This window comes from Neoarius graeffei, chromosome 12 (genome assembly GCF_027579695.1).
Source record: "Neoarius graeffei isolate fNeoGra1 chromosome 12, fNeoGra1.pri, whole genome shotgun sequence".
In the NCBI taxonomy this organism is placed as follows: domain Eukaryota; kingdom Metazoa; phylum Chordata; class Actinopteri; order Siluriformes; family Ariidae; genus Neoarius; species Neoarius graeffei.
Window position 1 is genome coordinate 81,835,530 of NC_083580.1, and position 10,290 is coordinate 81,845,819.

Here is a 10,290-nt window from a genome sequence, read left to right on the forward strand (position 1 = left end):
TGTTTGTTATCTTTAGCTGAAGAACAGAACATGCTCCAGAATGATGAGAGTTTTTTTTTTCCCAGAGATGAGCCATGCTCAGTGGCTCAGGATTGTGATCAGAAGTACAGTGCCCTGACTGCCTTCATCTGAAGTTGTACCTGTTCCACTGTGAAGCCATATGAGAGTTTAGTATTAGCATTATCATTAGCATAGTTGAGCAAATAAATGGCCAGTAAAGGGTCTATTCTCTTCTTATTCCATATGAATGCATTACTAAGATAAAAGAACAGAGTAGGAAAGTAAGAATTTTTGTTATTTTGTCTGTCTCATTGTTTCTCTCTAATATTATGAGTTCCAAATGTTTGACAGAGAGACAAATTTAGAACTTGGACCAGGAATTAAAAGAATGATCTGAATCTAAAACAATTATACAATGGACGGATTGTACCAAATAAAAATTCATTCTTTACTTGGTTGAATGAACCTCTATCATCATCCAGTTTACAAGCAGAACTGGTCCAACTGGTGGACTGTGGTTGCCAGCTGGTACATACTGATAAACAGAAACAGTTTTCAATCAAGCCAAGTCAAGTTTATTTATATAGCGCTTTTAACAATAGACATTGTCACAAAGCAGCTTTACAGAATTTTAATGATTTTAAACACGAGCTAATTTTATCCCTAATCTGTCCCCAATGATGAAGCCTGTGGCGACGGTGGCAAGGAAAAACTCCCTCAGACGACATGAGGAAGAAACCTCGAGAGGAACCAGACTCAAAAGGGAACCCATCCTCATTTGGATGATAACAGATAATGTGATAACATTTTTAACAGTTTTAACATGAAGTCAGTTTCATTGATGTTATAAACTCTTCATTGATGGAAACTTGAGTGCAAAACTGTTCATGACAACTGCAGTCCTAAAGTCAACAAGTCAACTGTAGTCCTCAGCCATAAAAGCATTACTGTAAGAGTCCAGAGTGTCTTCCAGGTGTGACTTTCAACTGTCCACATGGGGCCGTCCTCCACAGGAGTGATGTGATGAGACTCCAACCAGACACAGGGCACCAGGATGGATCAGGCAGGTCCGAGGAGCAGAAGAGGTTCAGCATCTCGATCTCAGGATTGACCTGTAACTCAGAGGGACGCATGGGGGGGAGAAAAAGAGAAATAGAGAGAAAACACAGGTTGTTAGGTATGCCCAATGTCAGCTGAATAAATAGGAACAGTATACATATTGCGAGACCATTCAAGTCAAGTCAAGTCAAGTTTATTTGTATTGCGCTTTTAACAATAAACATTGTTGCAAAGCAGCTTTACAGAATTTGAACGACTTAAAACATGAGCTAATTTTATCCCCAATCTATGCCCAACGAGCACGCCTGTGGCGATGGTGGCAAGGAAAAACTCCCTCAGACGACATGAGAAGAAACCTCGAGAGGAACCAGACTCAAAAGGGAACCCATCCCCATCCGGGCAACAACAGACAACATGACTATAACATTAACAGTCCTAACAAAGTTAGCTTCGTTGATGCTATAAACCCCCCAATGACGGAAACCCGAGTGCAAAACCATTCACGACAACCACAGTCCCAAAGTCAGCAAGTCAACTGCAGTCCCCAGCCACAAAAACACCACTGCAAGAGTCCAGAGCATCCTCCAGGCGCGACCCCCAACTGTCCACATGGGGCCGCCCTCCGCAGGAGCGATGCGATGAGACTCCAACCAGACACAGGGCACCAGGATGGACCAGGCAGGTCCGATCCCAGGACTGACATGTAACTCAGAGGGACAGATTTTTTTGGGGGGGGGGGGAGAAGAGAGAGAAAACACATTCAGTGCTTTAAAGGTCAATAGTAGTGTTTTATAATGAATACGAAATTTGATTGGGAGCCAATGCAGTGTGGATAAGACAGGGGTGATGGGGTCATATTTTCTAGTTCTAGTAAGGACTCTTGCTGCTGCATTTTGAACTAGCTGGAGCTTGTATTGAATGCATTACAATGAAGAAAACTACAAATGGAGCTCAGAGTAAACTGTTCCACCAAAACACAAGCAATTCTTCTCTTTCATCAAGAACACTTTGTCAATCAAAGTACAATGACCATATCACCCCACTAACATCTCCATCCTCCAACTGGTGGCATTAGAATAAGAATAAGTGATAAATATCTTCTCATTCTTACAGTTATCCAATCAGCTGATTGTGTAGCTGCAGCACAGCAGATGCAGAAGAAGAGCTTCAGTCAATGTTCATATCAGTGAGCTCAGTGATTCTGACCGTGACATGGTTATTGGTTTGAGTTTTTCAGAAACGCCTGGGATTTGCACACACAACAGTCTCTAGAGTTACACAGAATGGTGCGAAAAACAAAAATCATCCAGTGAGAGTCAGTTCTGCAGACGAAAACCCTCTGAGAGACTCAGAGGAACATTACTGTTATAACTGTGACTCAAATAATGACTCTTTACCACCCTGATGTTTTAATTTTTTAGCGTTTTAGTATTTGAGATCAGTCTCAGGCTTGAGGCCACTTTTCAAAGGTCTTGGTCTCGTCTCAGAATCGACTGTGTTTTTACTCTGCCTTGTTTCAGTCTTAGACCTACAGGACTCTGGATTTTATTTCAAGACTGGTCAAGTCCACAGCTGTGGGGATTTCACTCAATAGGATGTAAAACTTCCTGTATCAAATACAACCAATAACGTGATTCATTGCTAATTTGAAATTTTTGTTACTGTTAACAGCTGTCACCCCTCCCCCAACCCCTCACACACACTCCAAGAAAGTGAAGACATTTCTGGATGCAGTGGTGTTAATATGTGAAGTGATGATGGTTTTCCAAAGTCCTCCCGAGCCCATGTGGTTGTATTTATCACATTAGCATGACGGTTTCTCAGGCAGTGCCACCTGAGGTTTTGAAGGTCACACCCATTCAACAGTGGTTTCCGACCCCGCCCTTTATGCACTGAGATGTCTCCAAATTCCCTGAATCTTTTCACAATATTATGGACTGTAGATTTTGAAAGACCTAAAATATTGCATTGAGAAATGTTCTTTTTTAATTGATGAACAATTCTCTTATGAATTTTGGCACAAAGTGGTGAGCCACGCCCTGTCCTTACTTGCAGAGACTGAGCCTTTGGTGCTGCTCCTGTTAAACCTGATCATGTGACCAATTAACCTGCTGATTGTGGAATTTTCCAGAATGATGTTACTTGAATATCCGATAAACTTTTCATTCTTATTCTGCCTCTGTCCCAAATTTTTCTGAGTGTTTCAGGTATCAAATTCTAACTTTCTTTATATTTGCAAAATACAATTAAGTTGTATTTTGAAAATCTTTTCTTTGTACTTTTGTCAGTTAAATAAAGCTTTGCATGAATTATCAAATCACAGTTTTTTTTTTAATTGCATTTTGGAAAATATCCCAACTTTTCTGGGAATAGGGTTCGTATATTCTGTACTGAATGATGGTTTTTAAGGGAAAACAAAGTGTCACCCAGAAAACCTGAAGTTTGCACAAAATATTGTATCGTGTTCAGTGGAAAGTAAAACATGCAAAAGGAGTTTTGAATAAAGATTAAGGTTAAATTTATTTCAGCTCTTAGCGTAAGTTTGTATGTGAGCTTTTTTTAAAGCGATTAACCAGGAAATTTTTAAATGGCGAGGTTATGAAATGTCATCATTATACATTAATACAAAATGTTCTAGACAAAAAAAAAATGAAGCAGACTTTAGCTTAAAAAACATGTTAAAGTTGTAACATCAGTCTGTTGGGTCATTTCCCCGGGCGTGCATGCTGCTGAAATACATCGTGCTATTGGTTGAAATGATATGGTCATGCCTCCAAATCCCCACAAAGTGGCTTACAGCAACTATCACCTGTCTTTATAAGAGGGGCCTGAAATCAATGGCTGAAAACTACCGAGGCCTGAGTATTATCGCGATGCTCTCAAAAGTGGTATCAGCAATAATAGTCAGGAGAATGCGAGAAAACTACGAGTCCATTCTACTACCATCCCAATTTGGTTTCAGAGCTAATAAGTCGACATGTGATGCCATCTTTGTCCTTCGTCACATTCTTAAGACATCAAAGAAGTCCAAAAGACCTGTATACGTCGCTTTCATCGATCTTAAGGCTGCATATGATTGGATTCCTAGAGATGCCTTGTTCCAGTGTCTCAATATTCGACTAAGATGTCCACGTCTAATTGCGATTCTATGTGCCCTGTACACTGGTACCAAGGCATGCATCAAAGGATCGACCAACTTCTCTCAAACTCTTGTTGGATGCCGACAGGGTGCTCTTGAATCACCTTTGATCTTTAATGTTTATATGGACTTTGTAGTTAGAGTCGCCAAGAGTGGAATTTTAAAGACCGACCCTGATGCAGGGATCAAGATCAACTATTGTATGCCCAATGAGGTGTCTCCCCGGGAGCTTCGGAGGAAAGCACCGGCATATGGAAATGCACAAGTCACCGAGCTACTATATGCTGACAATCAGGTGCTATTTGCCAAAACAAAAGAAGAATTGCAATATATGATCAATATTTATGATAACACCTTTAGATGGTTTGGAATGCAAATCTCATATACCAAGACTGAAACAATGGTTTTTAATGTTGACGAATATGTAATGGAACTTCCAAGCCTAGTGAGCATCGGGTCAAATGCTTTAAAAAACGTTCGAAGTTTCAAGTATTTAGGAAACACCATTACCAACTCAGAGAATACTGCTCAATTTTTGCACACCCGAATTGGTGTAGCATACCAAAAATGGAACGACCTGAAACATGTTCTGACTGACAAGCGGATACATCTGGAAACCAGAGTGAAATTCCTCACCACCTGTATCCGATCAAGACTCCTGTATAGTGTCCAAGCATGGGATTTGACAGAGGACGAGTTAAACAAAGTGGAAACTGTCTGGCATGGCTTCCTGCGAAAAATGGTCCGACGTGGTTTTGAAAGAAAAAATGCGCCAGCACGGGCAGAAAGGGAGGGAACAGAGGTTGATTGGAGCTTCTGCATTTCAAATGAGAAGTTGCGTAAAATTACCAAAACAAGTCTCATACGCGACTTTTGTATAATGCAACACCTAAAGTATCTGGCACATGTGTGTAGACTCGATAATAGTGCTATCCAGAAGCAGGTGCTGTTCGACGTTCTAACCCCTAAGAGGATATGGAATAGAGTGGAAAAGGAACTTGATGTTGACATACACCAAGCTAGGAAATGGATGATGAGCAAGACAAACTTCTTGCAACTGCTGGATGCTCGTTTCCAGCAGTAGCGCCCCATGGCTGTCGCCGACGCCTTAAGGGAAAAAACGATGATGATGATGATGATGTGGCCATACTGGATTAGCCAGATACATGGATGTATTAGGAGATGAAAATGAGGGTGAGGATGCGTGATGCAGGATTCCACGCATCTTCCTCATTCCATCCTGGATCTGCTGTTGCATGCAGTCAAAGCAATTATCACTGTCCATTTATTTCAAGCATCTTTTTGTCTGTGTTACATTTTAAGTCGTATAATTCTAGTGGTTTATGAAGGAGTCGTGTCTTCAGCTATATCTTCTCAAAGATGGGTAAATACACTGGGACTGTCATGGTACGGCTATCCTTTGAAGGAACCAAGACGTTTGGCCGAGTGGCTTTATCAAGTAAAGCGAGAAAACTTTACTCCTGGAAAAAGCAGCAAATTGTACAGTGAGCATTTTACAGAAGATTGTTCTGTGGAGGACTTGTATGAAAAAAATCACTGGGAAGAAGTGAGACATGAGGCAGAAACAACAACTGAAGCCACAAAACACTGGCAGCACGACAGCACACCGTGTCACACAGCAAACAGATGAAAGATAAGCAGGTAAATATATATATTTTTAAATAAACAGGCAATAAACTAGTCACTACTTTATTTTGATCCCTTTTCTAATCCTGCATCGCCATAATTTTTGTGGAGAAATACAAACAAATTGACCGAGAAGTCACGCTAGACCATAATATTATACTATAGTCGAGTACAGCATGCACTTGTACACCTCCGCTGTGCTCGCGGAAAATGACATCACACACGATGGAGTTATGGCGGCCTCCCTGACAGAAAATAGTCCCGTCTATTTTCATCACTTTAGTGGTTATATCGTTAATAACAAATTCAACATGCAGTTTTTTTTATAAAGGACAGACATAAAGACCAACTTTTAGCTCAATCTGTTTATTTGTGAGATATTTCCTTTAAGGGAAGGTTGATCTTTCAGATCAGTGTGAGAAGTGATGACATGTTCCACATTTTATCGTAAGTGTGTCCCACAGTCTGGGACTCGCTCCGATCTGGTCCTGGTCATGACCTGGTCTGGGTTTAGGCAGTCTTAACCACAACACCGCCGTGATGAACAGACACACATCTGATGGAGGAAAGGTGGAGACTGAATAAAGACCAGGTGATTTTTTTTTACAATTTCAACTTTGTTTTTTTGCACCGTTCTGTGTAAGCTCTCAAGATCGGTTCATGTGAAAATCCCAGGAGGTCAGCAGTTTCTGAAACAAATAAAATCACTGAGATTTAATTTCATTCTTGTGTGATTTTTATGATTATACCCAGTGCATGTGTAAATATTTAACTTCTTTTTAACCGTTTGAGAAACCCAGCGTTGGCCTGTAATCCACCTGATCATGTAAAGTGATGTCAGTGGGTGTGTGTCAGTAATCATCTCTGAGCCTAATTTGTAGAGAAAGCTCCTGGTCACGCGCTTATTGGTTTCTCTAATGAGAACTTAATGCTGTCTCTCACCTCCGGTCTGTTTGCATCTCTGCTAATATTTGGTCTGGTCCATAGCCTCACTCTATCTCTACCGATCCCCATGTTAGCGACTTAGCTTAAATGAGTGAAATTTGTTAATTTGAATGTGGCTTTCAGAGCAGCTTTGTCCATAAGAGAATGGGGACGAGAACATGGACTCAGCTGCATTCTAATACACAATTAACACAGCCTGTTCTTAATAATCTCTAATAAAGACATCAAATTGCTGAGACAAATAAACATGAATTTTATTAGGGGGTAGTACATAGGTAATGACATGAATGTTTTTTTTGGGAGGGGAGGTTATGCTTTAAAAATGATTGTAACATTATTATTAGTGCAGAAGTCTTCGTGCTGATTTAATGCAATAGAATTCTCTAAATGTTGGATATTTAAACATTTACTAATATGTTTATAGATAAATGTGGTGCTCAGTTGATCGATGATCATCCGTAGTGTGTGTGTGTGTGTGTGTGTGTGTGTGTGTGTGTGTGTGTGTGTGTGTGTGTGTGATCAACTTCATTTTTCAGTACAAAATTTCTTTACCAGTTCAGACATTTTGTTTTTATAAATCTCAAATCAACAATTAAAAATAAAAATAAAGGTTCTGTCTAACATGTGAAAGCATTCTTCAGTTTCTGTCTCTGTCGGAGGCCAGCAGAAGTTTTTCCTTTCCTTGCCTTCAGGTTTGTTTTTTGTGGTTTTTGTGTACCTACATACATCCACAGATATTGTTTATGTTGCTAATATAACAATATAACAAATGAACAAACAAGATGGCGCCGCGGACGGTTGCCTCGGTACTTCGCTCTCTCGTACTTTCTATGTTTTTGTGTATTTGTTGTGTTTCTTGCGCTGCTTCTCTGGTCACATACTCCAGAGAAGAACTTCTAAGCATTGGAATAACCACCAGTAAAGTTTTTTCATCGGCTTTCATTGATCTGGAAAGTTTTCCAGAGCTACTTGTTGGAGGAGTAGCAGCTCTCTATGGTCTCCGCCGAGGACGCCGGAGACACCGGGGGAAGCGAGCCGGCACGCTCGTCAGGCTGAGGCAGCGGGGGTTTCGCACTGCGCTCCCGTCTATTCACCTGGCTAACGTCTGCTCTCTGGCCAATAAGATGGACGAACTGCTGCTCCTCAACACAATCAACATGGATTTTAACAGATCTGCTGCCTTGTGCTTCACCGAAACCTGGCTCAGTGAGCACACCCCGGACTCTTCTCTCCACCTGCCTGGATTTCACCTTCACCGAGCGGACCGCGAAACGGAGCTCATGGGGAAAACGAGGGGAGGCGGAGTCTGCTTTTATATTAACGAAGGTTGGTGTACTGATGTCACAGTTCTAAACAAATCATGCAGTCCTCATCTGGAGTCATTATTCATAAACTGCAAACTGTTTTATGCTCTGCGAGAGTTTTCCTCGTTTATTCTGTTTGGAGTTTACATCCCCCCTCAGGCTTGTGTTAATGAGGCGTTACAACACCTGGCTGACCAGATAAACAACGTGGAGAAAAACCACCCGGACTCTTTGCTCATTGTTTTGGGGGACTTTAACAGAGCAAACCTCAGCCATGAACTGCCAAAATATAAACAGCACATTAAGTGTCCCACCAGGGACTCTAACACTCTGGACCACTGTTACACTGTTTTAAAGGACTCGTACCACTCTGTCCCCCGTGCAGCCTTGGGACTATCTGATCACTGCATTGTTCATCTTATCCCGTCCTACAGGCAGAAGCTGAAAGCTGCTAAGCCTGTAGTTAAGATGGTGAGGAGATGGTCCGATGAGGCCAAAGTGGAACTACAAGCCTGCTTTGACTGCACTGATTGGAGTGTTTTTGAGGCTGCAGCCTCAGACCTGCATGAACTGACTGATACTGTGACATCTTACATCAGTTTTTGTGAGGATATGTGTGTGCCTACCAAAACCTTCCGCATATACAACAACAATAAACCCTGGTTCACTGCAAAACTCAGGCAACTTCGACAGAACAAAGAAGAGGCCTACAAAAGTGGAGACAGAGTTCTGTATAATCAGACCAGAAACACACTGACAATGGAGGTGAAAGCAGCTAAGAGGAGCTATGCTGATAAGATACTATCACTGTTCACTGCTCTTGCAGTCGGCCGGGTCACTGCTCTTGCGGTCGACCGGTCAGAGAGCTGAGCGGTTTTCCTATTTTTATTTTTTCTATTGTGTTTTGTTTTGTTGTGTTTTTGGTTTGTTTGTTTTATTACACTGTCGGAATGTATTTTTCCAGAATTATTTACACGCTGGCAGCTTTACACATGTTGGTTTATTCGATCGCTGCTTCACCCTTGGAGACAATAAGGATTACATACTCATGGGAGCTGCTGCTGCGTCTCAACCTCAGTCCGGCTTCGTTCTCCCCCGATACTCTTCCTGAGAAGATTCAGAAACGAACATCCGAGGCGGATCAGTCCAACTCCAAACAGAGACTTCACAAGGCGACCAGACGGGGAAAAAAGAAGGGAGGTATCAGAGCACAACTTCGGCAAGCAACAGGTAAACAGCTGACACTGCCGGCGGTCATCCTTGCCAATGTCCGCTCACTAAGGAATAAAACGGACGAACTTCAGGCTAATGTGAACCATCTACATGAGTACAGGAATGTTTCTATTCTGGAGTTTACTGAAACTTGGCTCAACCATGGCAATGACAACAAAGCGCTGTACATCGATGGATTTGGCACCCCCATCAGGCTCGACCATGACAGTGACATCACCGGTAAACAACATGGTGGTGGTGTGTGTTTCTATATCAACCCCCGTTGGTGCTCCATTGTCCACATCAGAGAGAAGCTGAGCACTCCAGACATTGAGCTCCTGGCTCTGTCTCTTCGTCCCTTTTACCCTCCCAGAGAGTTCCCTCAACCCTTCTTCGTCCTGGTTTACATACACCCCAAAGCTAACTCCACTTCAGCAACTGACCTCATCAAAAGTTCCCTGGACAAATTTGAACATTTATCCCCTGATTCCCCCAAATTCATTCTCGGAGATTTTAATCACTGCAATCCTGGAAAATCTTTGAAAGGCTTTGAACAATACATCCATTGCTCCACTCGTCTGGGAAAGACACTTGATAGATGCTATGGTTCTGTCCCGGATGCCTACAGAGCTGTCACTCTTCCTCCCCTCGGCTCTGCTGATCACCTCACCATCCTGCTCACTCCTGCCTACATTCCAGTCATCAGGAAAATTAAGAAGGTTACCAGGACCATCAAGCAGTGGACTATCGAGAGTATAGCAATCCTCCAGGGTTGCTTTGAGTCTACTAACTGGACTAACCTCCTTTCCTCTTCTGATGACATAAACAAACAGGTGGATGTCGTCTCATCATACATCAACTTCTGTGAGGAAAACATTATACCCTTCAAGACTGTTACCATCTTCCCTAACAATAAACCCTGGGTCGCCAAGGAGCTAAAAACCATTATCAATAAGAAGAAATGGATCTTCTTCTCTGGGTCAG

The 10,290-nt window shown here is 42.0% G+C and overlaps 1 long non-coding RNA gene across 1 annotated transcript; it reads right to left on the bottom strand.

Annotated features, from left to right (window-relative positions):
* Positions 1 to 552: 552 nt before the first annotated feature.
* LOC132895729 (uncharacterized) lies at positions 553 to 10,290 on the bottom strand. Its single transcript, XR_009655818.1, has 2 exons — positions 9,141 to 10,290; positions 553 to 1,112 (listed from the first exon to the last, which is right to left on the bottom strand). It is a non-coding gene; the product is annotated as an uncharacterized LOC132895729 (long non-coding RNA).